Below are 17,328 nucleotides of genomic sequence, written 5' to 3'. Positions count from 1 at the left end.
ATGTACACAGACATTATCACACCTGTTTTGGTATCTGTTTGTGGTGGGTTGGCCCTGGCTGGATGCCCAGCAAAGCTGCTCTATCATTGCTCTCATCAGCTAGACAGGGGAAAGAAAATATAGCAAAAGGCTCAAGGGCTGAGATAAGGACAGGGAGAGACCACTCATTAATTGCTGTCAAGGGCAAAATGGCTTGAGTTGCGGAAAAAAAATTAAATTATTATCAATCAGATCAGAGTAGGAGAATGGGAATTAAAACCAAATCTTAAAAAACTTGTCCCTCACCCCTCCCTTTTTCTCCAGCTCATTTTCACCGAGCTGTGGTCAGTCCATCACATTCTGTCTTTGTTGCTTCTTCCTCCCCAGGGAAACAACCCCTCACAATCTTCTCCTGTTCTGATGAGGAGTCACTCCCACAGGAGATAGTCCTCCACAAAAAATCATGCCAGCAAACCTGCTCCAGTGTGGGATCCTGTCTCTCCGTGGGTCCACAGGTTCTGCCAGGAATCTGCTCCAGCACAGCCTTTCCATGGGGTCACAGCCTCCCTTCCATGTGGGGTGCATGGGCTGCAGGTGGATCTCTGCTCCCCCACGGACCCCCATGGGCTGCAGGTGGATCTCTGCTCCCCCACGGACCCCCATGGGCTGCAGGTGGATCTCTGCTCCCCCACGGACCCCCATGGGCTGCAGGTGGATCTCTGCTCCCCCACGGACCCCCATGGGCTGCAGGTGGATCTCTGCTCCCCCACGGACCCCCATGGGCTGCAGGTGGATCTCTGCTCCCCCAAGGACCCCCATGGGCTGCAGGGACATCTCTGCTCCCCCATGGACCCCCATGGGCTGCAGGTGGATCTCTGCTCCCCCAAGGACCCCCATGGGCTGCAGGTGGATCTCTGCTCCCCCACGGACCCCCATGGGCTGCAGGGACACTGATGCCTCACCATGATTCTCGCCACGGCCTCCAGGGGAATCTCTACAGCTGCAGCACCTCCTCCCCCTCCTTCTCCATTGGCCTTGGTGTCTGCAGAGCTCTTCCACTCACATATTCTGTCTCCAGCTGCAGCTTTCTCTTGAATAGTGAATTTTCTCCCTTCTTAAGTGTGTTAGCTCCGAGGGGCCACCACTGCTGCTGATGGGCTCAGCCATGGGCAACTGGCACTGCTTCTGCCTTGGTTCTGTCAGGCCAAGGGGAAGCTTCTGGTGGCTTCTCACAGGAGCCACCCCTAAACCTTGCTACCAAATATATTTTCATATCTTTAGATTGCAGCATCAGTTCTGGAATCTACAACATTTAATTAGCTCACTGCATATGATTTCATTTTCTACCCTCAAATAAACACTCCTCAGACAAGAAAGGGACAATGCCATTCACAGCACCTTTCATGCCAAGAGCACTCATGAAGATTAAACGACAGGGTACATCTGAGGAGTGATTTATATTAATAACACTCTCAGGGGGCAGAAGCAGCTGCTGCCCCAAGAACCTCTCTTCCCATGGTGAAATACATTCCAGTAATATCCATTATCTTAATAAGAGTTGTTTACTAGACTGCTGGAAATATTGGATTAGTGTTAGGAATGTTCTAATTCCAATGCTCATAGAAACTATTCTTACCCCTCTGGAGTGGTAAAAATACTCAACGAAGGCTCAGTTGGTATTTGCAATTTGCAGATTGTGAGACAATAAATGTTGCAAGGTGTTTTGCTGGTGAACTTCAGTGAGCATCATTAAGATGGAGCAATGGGAAAAGATCCAAACAAAAAAAAAAGGTTGTTGCACTGGGACAACATTTTTTTTGTCTTCCAATAAAGAAGAAAAGCCACCAACAATGGGAAGGAAAAATAAAATGAAAGGTTTTTACTTTCACAGGTGAATTCTTACATCTTTCTTCTGTGCTTCCTAATAACATGAGCTGTCAATGTTTGCTCTAACACTTAGATCAGCTCTGCAAATACATGGCGAATTAGCAAGAAGAATTCAAGGACATTTATCACAATAAATATAACATATACCCCTCAAACCCCTGAATTTGTTTCAATGTCATGAAATTTGGAAATATAATTACTCAATGAAAAAAGGTGAAAATTATGCCCTGGTCCATCCTAAAGAAAATCCAACAAACTAAAGTTTAAGGTATTCTTTTGGTGATTTGGGCTTTTTCCTCCCTCTTTTGACCAAATCCTTGGGCAAGGAGCTTATTTGCTAAGCTGAAAAGCAGCAGAGAGTTTGCAAGCAGGAAACTCTATTAATATTTAACTTGGACTAGAATTCCCCATGTGTTGATGGAATCAATGCACACTGACTACAAGAGTTGGTACTGACAATATATCTAGCTGGAAAAATACCTCTGAAAAGTGTTATAGTGACCATGTGGCATAACATAAGTAAAATATCTGTTTTCCAAGTTTAAGATAATACTTCTGGCATCTGAAAAAAAAACTAAGCATTTCTGGTAAATTCTTTTTATATGCTTTTTACTACTCACAAACATTCATGAGGTTAATTTCCCTTTGTCAAGGCTGAATTTTGCTCTTCTTCTTGATTACTTAATGCACAGTAATACTGCAGTTCTAGCAATTCAAAATCTGTAAAGCCAAATATCCAAATCAATGTCATTTTTTAATGAGGAAAACTAAAGCAGAAGGAAAAACAAAATGTTGGCATACTTTTTGAAGACTCTCCCAGGTGTTTTTCAAATTCCACAAAGGTAATGGTACCAGCACATTTTTGCAAAACATATTTTCTAAAAACCTTCTCAGTCCTTTAGTCAGTAACAAAATGAAAATGTGGGAGATAAGCATTACCTGAAAGCTCACCAAGGAGACTAACTAACTTTCTCTTCTATCATCAGTCACCATGACCAACTCCCAAGTCATGATACAAAGCTAGATTTCATCCTGCTTTTTCATGAAAGTCAAATGTGTCCCTGCTTTTAATGAAATCAATAAAACCTTTATATTCATAGCAAGAAAGAGAACTCTGTCCTACATCACCATGCTTCAACATACCTATCCATAAATAAACAGCTAGAGAACTAAAGAATTCAATTAAGTTTTCATTTCTCTCAGTCAACTGCAGATCACAGAGGAAGCCCCAATGACAGCAAAGACAGATGATGAAAACCTGATCAATTGCTATCACTTCAATTTAGATTAAAAGTCACTCACTTTTCAGCTCTGCTTGGTGCCCAGTAAAGATTAGATTAAAACTAAATCAAGAGAAAAATACAAAACCTAAACAGCCAAAGAAAACCTTTCCCAACTCTTGTAAATGTCCTCAGTTAATCCCACTGTGTAAAGTCAGGCTACCAGCAATGGCTAAAAGCAAATTCCAGAAAGTTATTTCTTTGAAAATTATCAGAACTGTTGAGCCTTCAGAGAAAGAGAGCATGGAAAGTTAAACTACCTGTTTGCTTAAGTTGTCTCCTACACTGGATTTCTGGACTATATTAGCAAACTTTCTACAACTTGACTGGGGCAAGCATTACAAATTCTTATGTCTGCATCCCCCACTATCATGTACTATCACACTATGTGAGATTCCCAGAAGTTCTGGTGTTTTTCAATTGTTATAAAGTCACTGCAGAAATTTGCTAAGATCTACCACACCCTGATTTATTTCAATTTTGGGAAAATATAGATAAAGCTCTGAGATGCAGGATCAGCAAATGACACTTTAATTTGTATTGCATAAGTTTTTGCAAGTGGCTTCATAAAGCGAAATATAAAGAACCTTAATTTAGCTCATTGTTACAAACAGAACACAAGTAAAGGCAGAAGACATTTATTTCACCACCACAAGGCTGTCATCACATGTAAGGATTTATAAAACAACAGAAGTAAAAAATCTTGACTTTATTTAAAAAGAAAACACATGCTTTATTTAAAAGCTGAGGAATTAAACTTGGTTTATCCTACCAAATTCTGTGTACAGCAGTAGTTCAAATATGAATACTATATCTCAGCAGGCAAAATTAGCACCAAAGGAAACATTTTAATGAGAACAATATTAATCCTAGATTTTATCTTTCTTCTGTCAACATTTGTCACCAGTACAAATTATACAGTCACTTAACACATTGTCTAGTGATGCCCAGCCCTGTGGCTGAGCACACACTGAGGCCCTGAGCTGTCTGGAGCCAAGTGTGCTGCCAGCACATCACCATGCAGCCCACAGGGAGAGAGAGACCCATAGGCATGGATACAGCTTGGTTCCTCACTGAATCACACAGCTGGGCTTACCCACCCCACCTTGGGGTTCATTGTGTGCCCCACACATGGGCAGAGCTGCCCCAGGAGTGCAGCAAGGAGGAGCTGCAGGAGCTTGGGACAGGTTATGTGTTGGCATCCAAAGCTGAGGAAAGCACAGGGAGCACAGACTGGATCACAGACTGTGTCAGCTATTCTGCCAGGCTGTTCCAGGACTTCTATTGCCACCTCCATGTGATATGAATAATTCTTTTCTTAAATTCACTTTTCTAGCTGTTGACAATCAGCATCGTACAAGAGAAACAGAATTTTGCAGTAACAAAAAAGGATCAAAATTTTTAAAGTATCATAAAATACTGCTCTTTGAGAAGAGTGTCGTATGACTTGGCCAAATTATCTCATACCAATGTTGGCTCAACAATGAAGACACTGATAGAACACCAAATCAGAAAAACTGGAGTGCTTTTCTGACTCTGCTGCTAGCATAAACCTGGTTTCCCTTCAAGCTTTCTATTATTTAATTCATGCAGGGCCACCACCTTGGTCAGCTAGGGTTTTTTTGAGACTAACTAAAGAGGGGCAGAGAGCAGCAAGCACCAAGCAGGGCACAAGTGAAAATGCTGGCTGTTCGCTTGGGTAGGTACAGGGAAGAAAAATGGGATGGAAAAATCACTCCAGATAAAGCAACAAAACAGTGGCATCCTAAAGATCCAGCAGACAGAAAGAGGTTACAAGGTTGAATGGCAGACACTTCCACATCTCATGGAAGCCACATTTTCCAAACAGATCAGAAGTCTACCCTGAATATTGAGTCAGCCCATTCAGAATCCCTCTTCTCCTCTCTGTGCTGGCTGAGCCAGCTTTCAACAGCCATTTGTCTCTCCAGTTCCACTTAAACCATCAATTAATACTGACATCATTAATAAGTCTTCTCCTATGTGGAAAATAAAGTCCAAATCTTAGTTCAGGACTGAAAAATTTCCTGCAAAAAGTAAAAGGCTTGATTGCACGATATCCAAGGCTTACATCCCTCTCCACAGGATCATTTCTACATGGAAGTTACCTTTGGCATGATGACAAGTTGTGGTCACAAAAGCAAACAGTAGAGAAAAGTGCAAAAAAATTTTTGCAGGATATCCCTGGGAAGACCTGATAGATGCAAGTTTTTGTGTGTTTTTAGTAGACATTATTTTTATACTCACAAAGTTCCACTTAGCATAGCCAACAACTCAACACCTGACATGATGTACAACAGAAGTTCTCTGGCTGACTGGTGAAAAGGGATTGAGGTCAACCAGCCACATGTTAGGACAAATCTTAAATTTCACAATGGTACAGACACCTGCAAAAGCACTGTTTCGCTGTGAGGTTTTTGTTGATGGTGGTTTCCATATTCTTGTACCCATTATTAGTCAACTATTACAAGAACATGGAGTAGCTGCAATGAGTAGCATTTCTCCAACAAGGCAGGAAAAGGGGAAGTGTAGATCCAATGGTAAAATGGTTACATTTCCACTGACGTATAACTCCAGAAAACACTAGTTTAGGAAACTGAAGATTGCCTCTTTTTTTTTCTATTTTTAGGAAACCATTGCTATTAAACAACACTTCTCACTGAAAAATGTAGGACTGGTTTCTGCCACAGTTTGATACATTAATTCCAGTAATTGCTGGCATTATGTTTCAAGATTTAACTTGCACAGTCCCAAGGAAAAAATTAAAATATGAAAATCAAAACGTACATCAATATAAATACTTGTTTGGAAGTGAAATAATTGTTATTTTGGCTTAGCACAGTAACCCTACCGTCAAAGGAAAAGGGACACCTATCAGTTATAATCTCATTGTTTCCATTCCAGAGGAAGACTGGAGAATTATTACTATAGCAAAAAAATAGAAGCAGCAATACTTCCCCTAAACAAAATTTACTATTTTACCCAGCTCTATACAGGCAGCATCCCATCTTCAAACTAAATTTTCTCCCTTTCCTCTTCTATCCCTTCCACAGGCACATGGAAGGGATTAAATCTATCTGTACACTTCACCATAACCAACAGTTTCCATATTTATGAAAACCCAGAAGCTAATATAAGCTTATTGCTGACAGTTGTGCCTAAGCAGAGGAAATACAGGGGGAAGAAGAAAAGAGAAAGAAAAAGGATGAAACAAAACACCTGAAGTAGGAAGCCTAGCTCAAGTGTAGCTTTTAAGATCTTTTGAAAAGAACAAATGAAGACCGAATATAGGCAAAGTAAGACTTGCCTAAACTAAGGCTGCTCAGAGGATGTGTTTTAGCAGACCCATGACACCTTTACTTTTTACAGCGGTGAAGCAAAGGGTGCACACATCACAGTGTGATTTTGCACTATGAGGAGCTCTGTTCATCTTCATTGTGAATTTACTGCTATATTACTTTTCAGAGACATTTCTTCTCCTAGATGCCCAGAGCAGCACTTGACTGATTAGTGTGGGTTTTCTTGTTTACCCACTAAGTTGATTTGAACAATCCATTTGTTAATATAGTGAAACACACATTCACGATTATAAATTGTTTAACAAGTCTCAACAAACAAGTCCCTTGGTGGTCCTGAAGTTTCTTAAAAGCAGATGGATGAGGTACAATTTTATAGATTCTCTTTCCTATTTGTGAAAAGCTGCTAAGGTCGGAAATAGGCTTTAGTGCAAACAAGGGGCATTGTCAGACAATAAAGAGACAATTGCCTGTGTTAGCACAACAATTAATTTATTTGCAGAGAACCACTCAGTCTATTTGTTACCAGAAATGTGCTAATTATTCCTGCTAATTACATGCAAAACCTTCATTATCACCTATATGAGGAAGAGGACCCCTCAGGTTTCAGTGACAAATTAATTACTGTGTTTTCCTTCTGAATGTACTTCTTGACAGTCCTGTTATCTGAAAAATAAATTGGCTAGCAGGAAGCTTGTCTCTCGGAGACATTCTGCAAAGTAAAAGCAAACATACAAATATCATATCAAGTCACTACTGCTATTTTTTCAGGCAGGTATATTCTGAAGCTCTAAGAACTTCTATATTAATTTACAAGCCCTTAATCCTAATAAAATGTATCATGCACTGCTAAATTCCACCATGTAGCTGCTTTCAGAGCCCTTTACACGTCTATAAAACAATGGATAAAATAGCAGGCATTAGGTTTTAAAAATACAACAAATAAACCCAGTGGTAAACTACATGTCAGTAAAACATTGATGTCATTTCAAGGAATAATTATTTAAAATTCATAACTAAAGTGAAAAGGACAGCAAAGGGGCTGAATCGCTCAGTCTTGCATCATCACCATTCTAATTCAACATATAAGACATTTGCCACCAGTTCTTTGCAATGCATGGCAGGGGCAGGGGAAGCCTCACGCAGAAGGGTGAGGAAGAGGAAGCAAACAAGATGAAAGTCTTGATTTGAACAGCAGCAAACGTGGTGACAAAACAGTTGCAGCGCAATAAATCTGGCAGAGGAATGAATGGAGAGGCTGCAGTGAATACTCAGCACACAAGATAAATTGACTATTCAAAAAAATTATTTAAATCTCTTAAATTTTTTGGAAAACCTGTCAGGTACGTTTCAGCCATTCCTGTACAACACCTTGCCAACAGTCTGCCTCCACTTTCATTAAAAGTTGCTGTGGTGAGCTGTGCTCATTGTGCATCCTGCTCATAGTTACTTAAAGCCTCCTCAGATTCTGTGTTCGGTACAGCAAAATATCAATGCCTTAACGATTCAGAGTATCAGCAGCATCCATAAATGGGCACATGAGCCACAGTTCCAGAATGTGGATTCTCAACCACAAATTTTGGAGCAGCTGCAATATTGCATTGTACAAAACAACTGCAAATTTAAGGCTGGGTACAAATGGTGTGGTCTTGGCTATGTGTCAGGGATGGAAGAGAGTATCTCAGGGCTACTAAAATGTTAGAAATAGTTTCATAATGAACCAGGAGATGATTAACAAACATACAAAGTCATATTTCAACAGCCACTCCACCTCATGAAGATAAAGCAGGAGTGGGGGAGTGGATTCAGACTCTGGATGTCTGTAAGATCCAGCCCCACCTCTCCAGACCATCAGCACAGAAAGGCAGTGCGCAAGAGTTGCCTGGCCTTGAGTTCATCCATGACTCACTGGATCTATGCCCTTCCTTCACTGTAATCAGGATGTCACTTGTCATACAGCATGCTCTTCTATTTAAAACATAAGACACTTCATTTTTTACTTGCATATATAGCCCATTTTTCAGACCCTTGTATTTTGTATATTATGTATATAAAGTGATCCAGATAAGCCCCTAATTCCCCTAAGTAACTATATTGGTGCTTTCTGCTTCCTGTTGTCTCTCCAAGGCAGGAAATCTCCAGAAATAACTAGATGGCAACTTCATTATTCTTCGAGTCTACCTTCAGCCTCTCCTTTCACTTGAAGCCTTCGAACACCTCAGTAACAATATTGCTAATAATACCTGCTCAGTTTCCATACCCTGTACTACTGAATACATTTTCCATTTTTGTATCTTGGTTGGTCTCCTGTGTCAGAAGGTGAGTTCCCCAAAACAAGAGACATCCCTTTTGTGTATTCTTGCTGTAGCTAGTATGTCTTAAGTACTATTCAACTATAATTATTAGCAGAAGTAGTAACATTAGTAGCAGTAGAGGTAGGAGGAGGAGGATGAGGAGGAGGCACAGTGAAAGTTTTCCAAACCAGAAATGCAGCAAAAGATTCAACATTTGGAGACCAATACCACCTTTCTCATAATAATAACAAAAAAAAAAATTAAAAAATAATAAAATTAAATAAAACTTTAATGACAAACCAGCAAGGAAAACACACAAACTGTCATGCAGACAGAGCTGTATGCACTTATAATTTTATTTTAATTTTAGCCTATAATCCTGACTGAAGTTCTGGAATACATGCATTGTCTTTGTGTCCTCTAGCTCACCATCTACCTTGATTCAAATAAATCAAAAAGAAAACAAATGGATGAAAAGGAGTGCTGTATTCCACCTGAGTGCAGTAAATTGGTTTTTTTTAAGTTAGAGACATTAATGTAAAAGATAGAATGTGCATGGTTTTATTTCCCAAAAAACAGTAACTCATAAAATTATGCCTAAAGCTCAGTCCCCACCAACAACATAGAATCTGTTTTATTGATAGGTATTAGTCCAATCCATGAGGATAATAAACAAAACTTTTTACATATAAAAAGTTCTAACCTCCAAATCCCCAGTTTAGTACCAGGTTTTTTTTGTTGCAAAGGATGGGAAGGGTTTCTTGACATAAGAAAAAATCACATCCCTGAAATTTTAAGCACACTTGTTTTAAGCACTATATCATTCTGTGTGACTGAAAACATAAAAAAAAAAGGTTAGCATTGCTGCTAGGCCTCTAACAAGTGCCCTTCAACCTCCTGTGCCCAAAAGCAGCACAGATCTAGAAAATATAAAATTAATCTACTATCAATCCATCGAAAATTTACCTCAACAAGCAAGATTTTTAGGAACAGAATTCAAAAACAGGACATAACTTACTCATGATAGAAAGTTCTTTTTTAGTTTATTACAGCAGGTCACTCACCAGATTCTTTTATCTGTTTGTCAATAAAAAGAACAGCAATATTGACCCTGAGAGATGACTGGCAATAGGGATGTCATGCGGCAACAAAGGAGGATTCTAAATCTGAGGGTCAATTGGAGAGGGGAGAATACTCTGAAAAACAGAGGTATATAAAGAGACCTGCACAGCATCAGAATTATTGAGAACTGGACATGAAGAGGACAATGGAAAACCAGGTGATTCTAGAATATTTTTGTTGTGACACAGAGGAGGAACAATACATTGCTTTCACAGTGAAACATTTGAGCAATAAAACAATGAGTTTGCCTAGCAGGCAAAGCCTTTCTAATTTGCCTGGCCTGAATGATGAGAACATATTTTTGGCCTGGCCTATACCACAAAATATGAGTAGGATTAAGTGCACTCAAAGTAGCTGACAAGATGCTGAAGCAGAAGAGAACCTTCCCACAGAGACTAGAAAGTTGGGGTCAGAACTGGATTAGCTGACACATAAACTGCATCTCATGTTCCAGAGGCTTAATCACTCAAATTAAATCTATCAGCATGCAAAAGTAGCAACAGAAAAAGTTATAAACTCTTTGTCATAGCTGGCTTTGGCAACTATGTGACAAAGAATGACTCAGTGATATTTCTTACTTCTTTCCCATGTATGAAGTTTTTAGAGACCACCTCCTTCCTTCTTATTAGTTTACATCTAGATAAGAATTTCTGTAGTTGGAATTGTTGCAGTTGTAGCAGTTTGGTCATAAGGACTATTTTTTCAAATGTAGGAGCCCAAGCCCCATACACCTATAGCTACAAAGGATATGCATCCTCTCCTCCTGAATCCAACAGTGGCCTATAAAGTTCTCCAACAGAAGAATTAAATAATGAAGTGAAAAAGAGCTGATCTAACTCAAAATTATAGTACTTGTATAAGTTTTTTGGTTTTTTTGTTCTTTTAATTAAAAATCAAAATTTTATTTGCACTAAAATACCAAGAAATTTTAAATTCCTTTATATTTGATGAGGAGAGGGAAGTAGTTGTTTGGTACAGGATTTTTTTAGATCTACATTTTCCTTCAGGTTTTCACATGCTCCTGCATAAACATTTCCTGGCTCAATGCTGTGTTTGCTCACACCAAAGTTCTTCCACAGACGCTTTTACTTCCTGCTGCAAAGAAGGGGGAGGGAAGGCAGCGTGCAATGTAGCACCATTTATCCCTTTCAGACAAGGTTTGATTTAGAAAAGGACCAGTCACAACTTGCTGGGAACCAGAAGCCAAATAAATTATTTTACTGTTTGATTATCCACATCATTCAAAACCTGTGTCAGTGGCAATTGGCTTGCCTCCTGTCATGCTGGGACCTGGGTTGCACAACAAGTTTGTCTTGCAGAGAAATGTGAGGTTTCTGGAATTGAAGGCTCCTGGAGCTGTTAGTTTTCAAAAATTTTGTCTTGGACTGAGCACCTTAACTCCTCCCTGTTCTCTAGCACAGCAGCTCAAATGGAGCCACCCTGCTGGAGCCTGTACAGCCAGCAGCTTCCCTAGGGATCCCCCACACCCTTCCCCTCACATTAATGAGCAGCTAACTAACAGAGTAAATAGAAATAAATTAGCAACAAACTTATTCTGGTAGATGCCAAGGAAGAAGAGAATTCCAAAGAGGAATTTAAACAGGAAAAAACATACATGAGCTTAACAGTTCATCGTACGAAAGAGTGCTTGTGTAAGATACCACATTAAAAAAAAAAAAAAAAGAAAAAAAGAAAAAATATTTTAAACAAAAGAGAAAAGACTTGGTAAAAAAAAATAGAAAGTCTCTAAGGCTTGCACCACTAATGGAACTGTGAGGAGGGATGAAAAATGTTCGCATTATCTCTAGCTCAGGAAGTCCCAAAACCATGATTCAGTAGAAGGTAGGAGAGTACACCAAGAAGGGATCATTACATGCTTGACATTTTCTTATGCTACCCCAGGCTGCTGTCAGAAACAGGATACCCAGCTAGACAGATGTTTAGTCTGATCCTGTATGACTATTCCTCCTTTGTGACAGTAATACATAAATGTGAATAGGAGGAAAGTTATGTGCAACTCAGGGATCACATGGACATTGAAGATGAAGCAGGCACAGCAGCTGAAAGTGAAGAGATTCAAATCGAGGCGTGTCAGCTCAGAGCAAATTCTGATCACTATGGACCCCTGCGAGAAGTTCATACTGTCCAAAATCCTTCTCACAGCTTTTAGAACTAATCTTAAGGATATAGTGCACCTTTGGAGTCAAACCACTTCCCCTACCCTCCCCTGATCTTTCAGTTACATATTTCATTCTTTACCCAAAAAAATAAAAAATACTGACCTGTCTGTGTAAATTAATACCTGGCATCATGCTAATGCCATTGTGGCATTTTCTGTACTGCATTCTCATTTCTCTGCAAGAAAACAAGTCTTTCCAATGCCACCAGTCTTTCTGATATGCAAGTCAAAACTTATTCACAAAGTACAGCATTCATTATCCTGACATCAAACATTTGGGAACTAAAGCAGCTATGCAGAGAAATTTTGTAATATAGTGACAATGTCACAATGTCTACCATAATTTCTAAGTTGTACATAGATGGTCCAAATCATCACAGTTCAAATACAGCTGGAACAATTCCTAGTCAGGAAGAGTTTTACTTCCTCCTTTACTATAGGCTACAGTGAAATAAGGAACAGCAGTCACAAGAAATTTTCTTTTCAGCACAGCCATCAGAGAGACTACACCTGTTCTTGCTCTTGGCCATTTTAATTCATGCTCTTTCAGGCAAGTTTGCTAAAAAAACTGTATCTAGAAAATGTTATACAACAATTGCCACCAGTAGCCTATAGAGCAGCTTATTTGCTTATTTGCTACAAATTGCACAGAGCATGCTGCACACCAATACTCCATATTCTCCTCTGGGTCACTGAATTAATTCTGGTTCAAATTCCTGACAAACTATTTCATATGCAAAGACATTAAAGGACTAACACTATTTTCTTTTGCTCGCTCAGTCTAGCCTCTACTCCAGCAGCTAGGGTAGCCTGCAAGGCAATGCACAGAATGGCTATAAGCTCACTCAGACATTTCTTGGAAGAATATCTAGCTACTATAAGGTTATGTAAGAGGGAGCTACTCCATTTTTCTCATAGCCCCAGCTTCTGTCACTGCATCTTAGGAGGAGATGAAGCTGTCCAAGGATATTGTGTTCTCTGGGAAAATTTACCAGATCAGCTGTCCCAGGTAATTCTGATCCCATAACATCTGCTTCCTGGAGCCTGGCCAAGCTGACAGAACAGAGCAACAAGCTCTGCCAAAACAGAGCTGGTTTGGACCTTGGCTGCAACCAGCGTGACAGACACCATGGAAAAGTTGCTCAATGGAATTTAGGTGCCACCTGGGCTAGACTGAGTTAAAGGAGGCACTCTTAGAGCCACAGTTTTGGACTTGAATAGCTTACTATTCCAAACCTCAAGTTAAAATGGGTGGCTTGAGTGGTATGCTTCTCTCAGCAGTATCATACGCTCTACAGATTTATTGTTCAACTGACTGAGAAAATTACTTGCTGGGCATGTGGAGCATAGCCTGATGCCTAAGGTGATTCCTCAGGATAGGTTGATAATATGAGAAATAGTTATAATGGAATGATTTTCACTGTGAAGGCAATCCCCTCATTGCACTTCAGCCATCTTTTAAAACCAGTATCTCTTTCATAATGGGAAGGTGATTTGGTGACAGTACCAGCTTAAGCATCAGCATGGTCAGACACTCAACAAAAATACTCATGAACAAAGTTTAAAGCTTTTTTTTTTTTTTTAAAGTGGGGCAACTGGCCAGAAAGAAGTATTTTCTCACTATTCTGATAACAGATGAAGAAACATAGACAGGTAGCTTAAATTAGAAAGCAACATTCATGTGTTTATATCATAAAAATCAATGTCACCTTGCACCAGAAGAAACAATACACGTGCAGAAGGATTTCTTTAAAGATAATGCTATTTAAATTACATTGGTATAGATTTAGTTAACAGTTATAAACTTTTTCTGCTCTGGGACTTGCAAACTGAAGACTTGCACAACAAGCCAGGTACAGCAGATAAGATTCACACTATATTAAGAAAAAGAGAAGTTCTCAAAACAGCAATAGAGTTGTTTAATTTACCTTACCCTACACTGTCCATCAGAGTAACAGTAGTTCATACTGCTGTTAAAAATATAAGTAAAAATATATATGTGTCAATGTAGAGATACAGAGATGGATATTCTGTTATTACAAAAAGGTTAAAGATTTTCATCAATCTTTAGATACTAAGGAGTTCTTATCATTTCTATCATAATGCCCATTTCAGTCATAATTTATAATTTATGTAATACCACCATTAGTCTGCTATCTCTCCAAATGAAGTTTCAGTGACTTTGGTTTAAGACCCCTTCCAGATCAATAGTCAATCATGGCTGAATTTGTGTTTCAATCAGAAAAACTTTATTGGGGAAGGAAGGGGGGAGATGATTTCCACTAAATTGGTAATGCTTACCAGTGATACTGAGCAGTAACATTTTGATGTTGTCTGACACCAGATGATAAATCACTTTCTCATTAAATGGGAAAGTGGCAGATATATGAGGTAACAGCCAGCTTCTCAGTGTGGAAGTAATACCACTTTCTCATTTTGCAGGGTAGATCTTCCCTGCTTCTTTTAAAGAAGACACTGTTTTAAAAAAAAAAAGAAAAATATGACCTTGGGAAGATTTTCTACATATGGCATACAGAAACTGTTATTCCCAAGAATCCACAGCTCCTAAGTGTTTCAAAAACAGGCACAGAAGAATGAAAAAACCAGACAGGTGACAATAATGGCATCAGCAAAATACCTTAATGCCCCGTTCAAGTATTTTACATTCAAAGCACAAGTTACGACTCATAAATTTCATTAAATCTACCTAATTTATACCAGAATCCATTGCCTCTTTGTATTTCAAGGGAACAGAAATACATGAGAGATTCTGGACAAAAGTGATATTTCTTGTAGGAATAAAATCCAAATAGAAAAAGAGAGAGACTTAGGCTTAATCTTCCTTACTATTTGATAAAAAAAGCATTTTCTGAGTAAAGGTACAAGTTATTTGTGGTTTTGATCACTCCAGTACACTATTCCATACCTAAGAGCAGAAAATGTTTCAAATATTTAACAAATCAAGGCCAATTATACAGAATAATTGAATTCTTAATATAAAGCCTAAGAGACTTTATTCTTCTAATGTTACTTGCTGCTGATGTGAATACCACGAGAAGAGATAAAGCCACAGACCTGTTAATACAAAGAAGACAGTTAAAAATTACTTTCAGTTTTGAGAAAAACACTAGGCTCTGAATATAAGTTAATTATTAAAGTTCGATTCCTTTTCCCAAAAAAAAAAGTTATTTTAATTACTGCTTTTTTATTCCAAGTGTCTGCTTAACTTAAGAGAAGAAATTACTTTTTATTTGAAGTATTGCCTACTAGAAATAAGAGTTACTCAAGGGCAGTGTTTTATTGATAAAGCTTTTTTCTTAATAATCATTATATGTCATAACATTTCACAGGATTCATGAGGTTCATATTTTTTCAAAGGCAGAAACAACTGGAAGTTCTGATCTGAAGCTAACAAAAAGCCCTGAAGCACTGTCTAAAGTTGGAGTCATTTTTGCATTTTAAACCTTAGATATAGTAAAAGTCAGGTCTCCATAAAAGTAGGAGAGGTTATTTGTTACCATAAGAGCCACCATTTTTAAACTGTTATGAGTATTTGCATACATTTACATGCACTGAAAGCACAGCCATTCAGAACAAGCAAGGTTCATTATGAAGACAAACATGCTGAGTATGACTGACTGACAATCTACACAATGGCTGATTTAAACTTTACATTCACCAACCATTTTTCTAAGGAGGAGGAGGAACAGCTAAAGGATGCCTTATATTTCTCATGCCACTTTTTATTCTTCATAAACCCTGGGGTTTATCAAAACCTCATCTCACCTCTCTTAAGGTGAGAGAACACACCAAGCAGCCCGTTCAGCCTGTGGAAAACCTTTGCTATGGTCCCTGACTTCTAGCAGGCAAGCTTAAATGAATCTCTCTAAAGCAGTGGAATAGGTAGGAAAACTGGTTTATCAAAAAGACATACACAGTTCCCTTCAACAGTTCAACTTTAAGGCATGTCTGCATGCATTCCTACTGCCTGTGACAATAGTAACACTTCCTTTCAGCCTAATAGGTCCTGAGCCCCATCCTTTGTCTGCTGATTAACTGCTCTATTCATTGACCAGACCACTAATTGCATGCTCCTTATAGTTACCCTACATTACTGTAAGAATTAATGAGACACAATTACAGCTCCCAGAAATCTCAGGCCTAGCCAACTGCAAAGCACTCCAACTGAATAAGAACTCCCCAAGAATAAAGAGAAAAATTCAGCCCATTGTTCACAGGAAGCAGAATGTTTTTTGTTAAAAAATTGTATTTATTTGAAGCTGTTTCATAATTAGGCCCTGAAGAAAAAAAAAAAAAAAAAAAGGAGAGAATAGAGAAAGAACTTGGGAACCAGCATTCACTGAGAAATCACAGCAGATGCAAAGAGACAAGCACACAGTTCAGATATGAAGAAAAAAAAACATAAGGAAGGAGTGCATAAAAAAATAATGACATGAACACTACAAACATGTATAACCAATCAGCTGTTTAAAAAGAGCATGATCCACTGTATGGGAACCACCACTAATACAACCTTATATTTGACAGCTTCAATCTCGAACAATTTAAAATAATCATATAGGAAGATTCTGCAGTCATGTCTACTATGAAATGGAAGGAGAGGAATTTAATTTCTCACTCTGAGTTTAGTATGCATTAAAAGTCAGTGTCATTAGCCATGAAAGTCAAAATGAAGGACAGAAAATGAGTTTTTTGAAAATCACCCATATTGAAAACTGCACTCACATTTAATCTGTGTAATCAACAGCCACAGCTACTCAAAGTCTTAGTGACTACAATCACTACCTATTAGCCTGTAAGTAGTTCAAAAGCTATTATTCTCACTTGAACAATTTTCCAATACACAGGAGATAGCATTAAGTTAATCAAGTTAATATGCAAAGTCAATATTCTTTGTTATGAAGTCATCTTATTCCATTGGTTCCTCTCCAACATATTTTCACCATATAAATTCGATTTAAATTACATGTATAGTTTGACAAAGCCACTGATACTTAAAATAGGGCTTGAAATGCAGCACTATACTTTATAGCCCTAGTAACCATTTTCCAGGGTACAATTTACAGCAGCCACTGAGACCCCAAACTAAGCATGTCAGACAGGCACTGCTACATTCCAGAATCAACATCTTTGGACAGAGACAACATTTTTTGTACGTCTCTGCAGGGATTCTCAATAATTGCGCCTAACTGCTGTAATAGCTTAAATTCATGGGAAATGGATGTTCTTCTGATATTATCACTCACTGATAT

The 17,328-nt window shown here is 38.7% G+C and overlaps 1 long non-coding RNA gene across 1 annotated transcript in view; it reads right to left on the bottom strand.

Moving 5' to 3' along the window:
- The window catches only part of LOC111924073 (uncharacterized), a 59,324-nt gene extending 44,184 nt beyond the window's left edge, over positions 1–15,140 (bottom strand). Inside the window, exon 1 of the long non-coding RNA XR_015279467.1 lies at positions 14,357–15,140. This is a non-coding gene — a long non-coding RNA (uncharacterized LOC111924073). The remainder of the gene's footprint in view (positions 1–14,356) is intronic.
- Positions 15,141–17,328: the final 2,188 nt, after the last annotated feature.

The sequence above is a fragment of the Cyanistes caeruleus genome, chromosome 1, assembly GCF_971803275.1.
Source record: "Cyanistes caeruleus chromosome 1, bCyaCae1.hap1.1, whole genome shotgun sequence".
Taxonomy (NCBI): Eukaryota; Metazoa; Chordata; class Aves; order Passeriformes; family Paridae; genus Cyanistes; species Cyanistes caeruleus.
The sequence above is the reverse complement of the archived record's forward strand: the minus strand, read 5'-3'. Positions and strand labels throughout refer to the sequence as shown.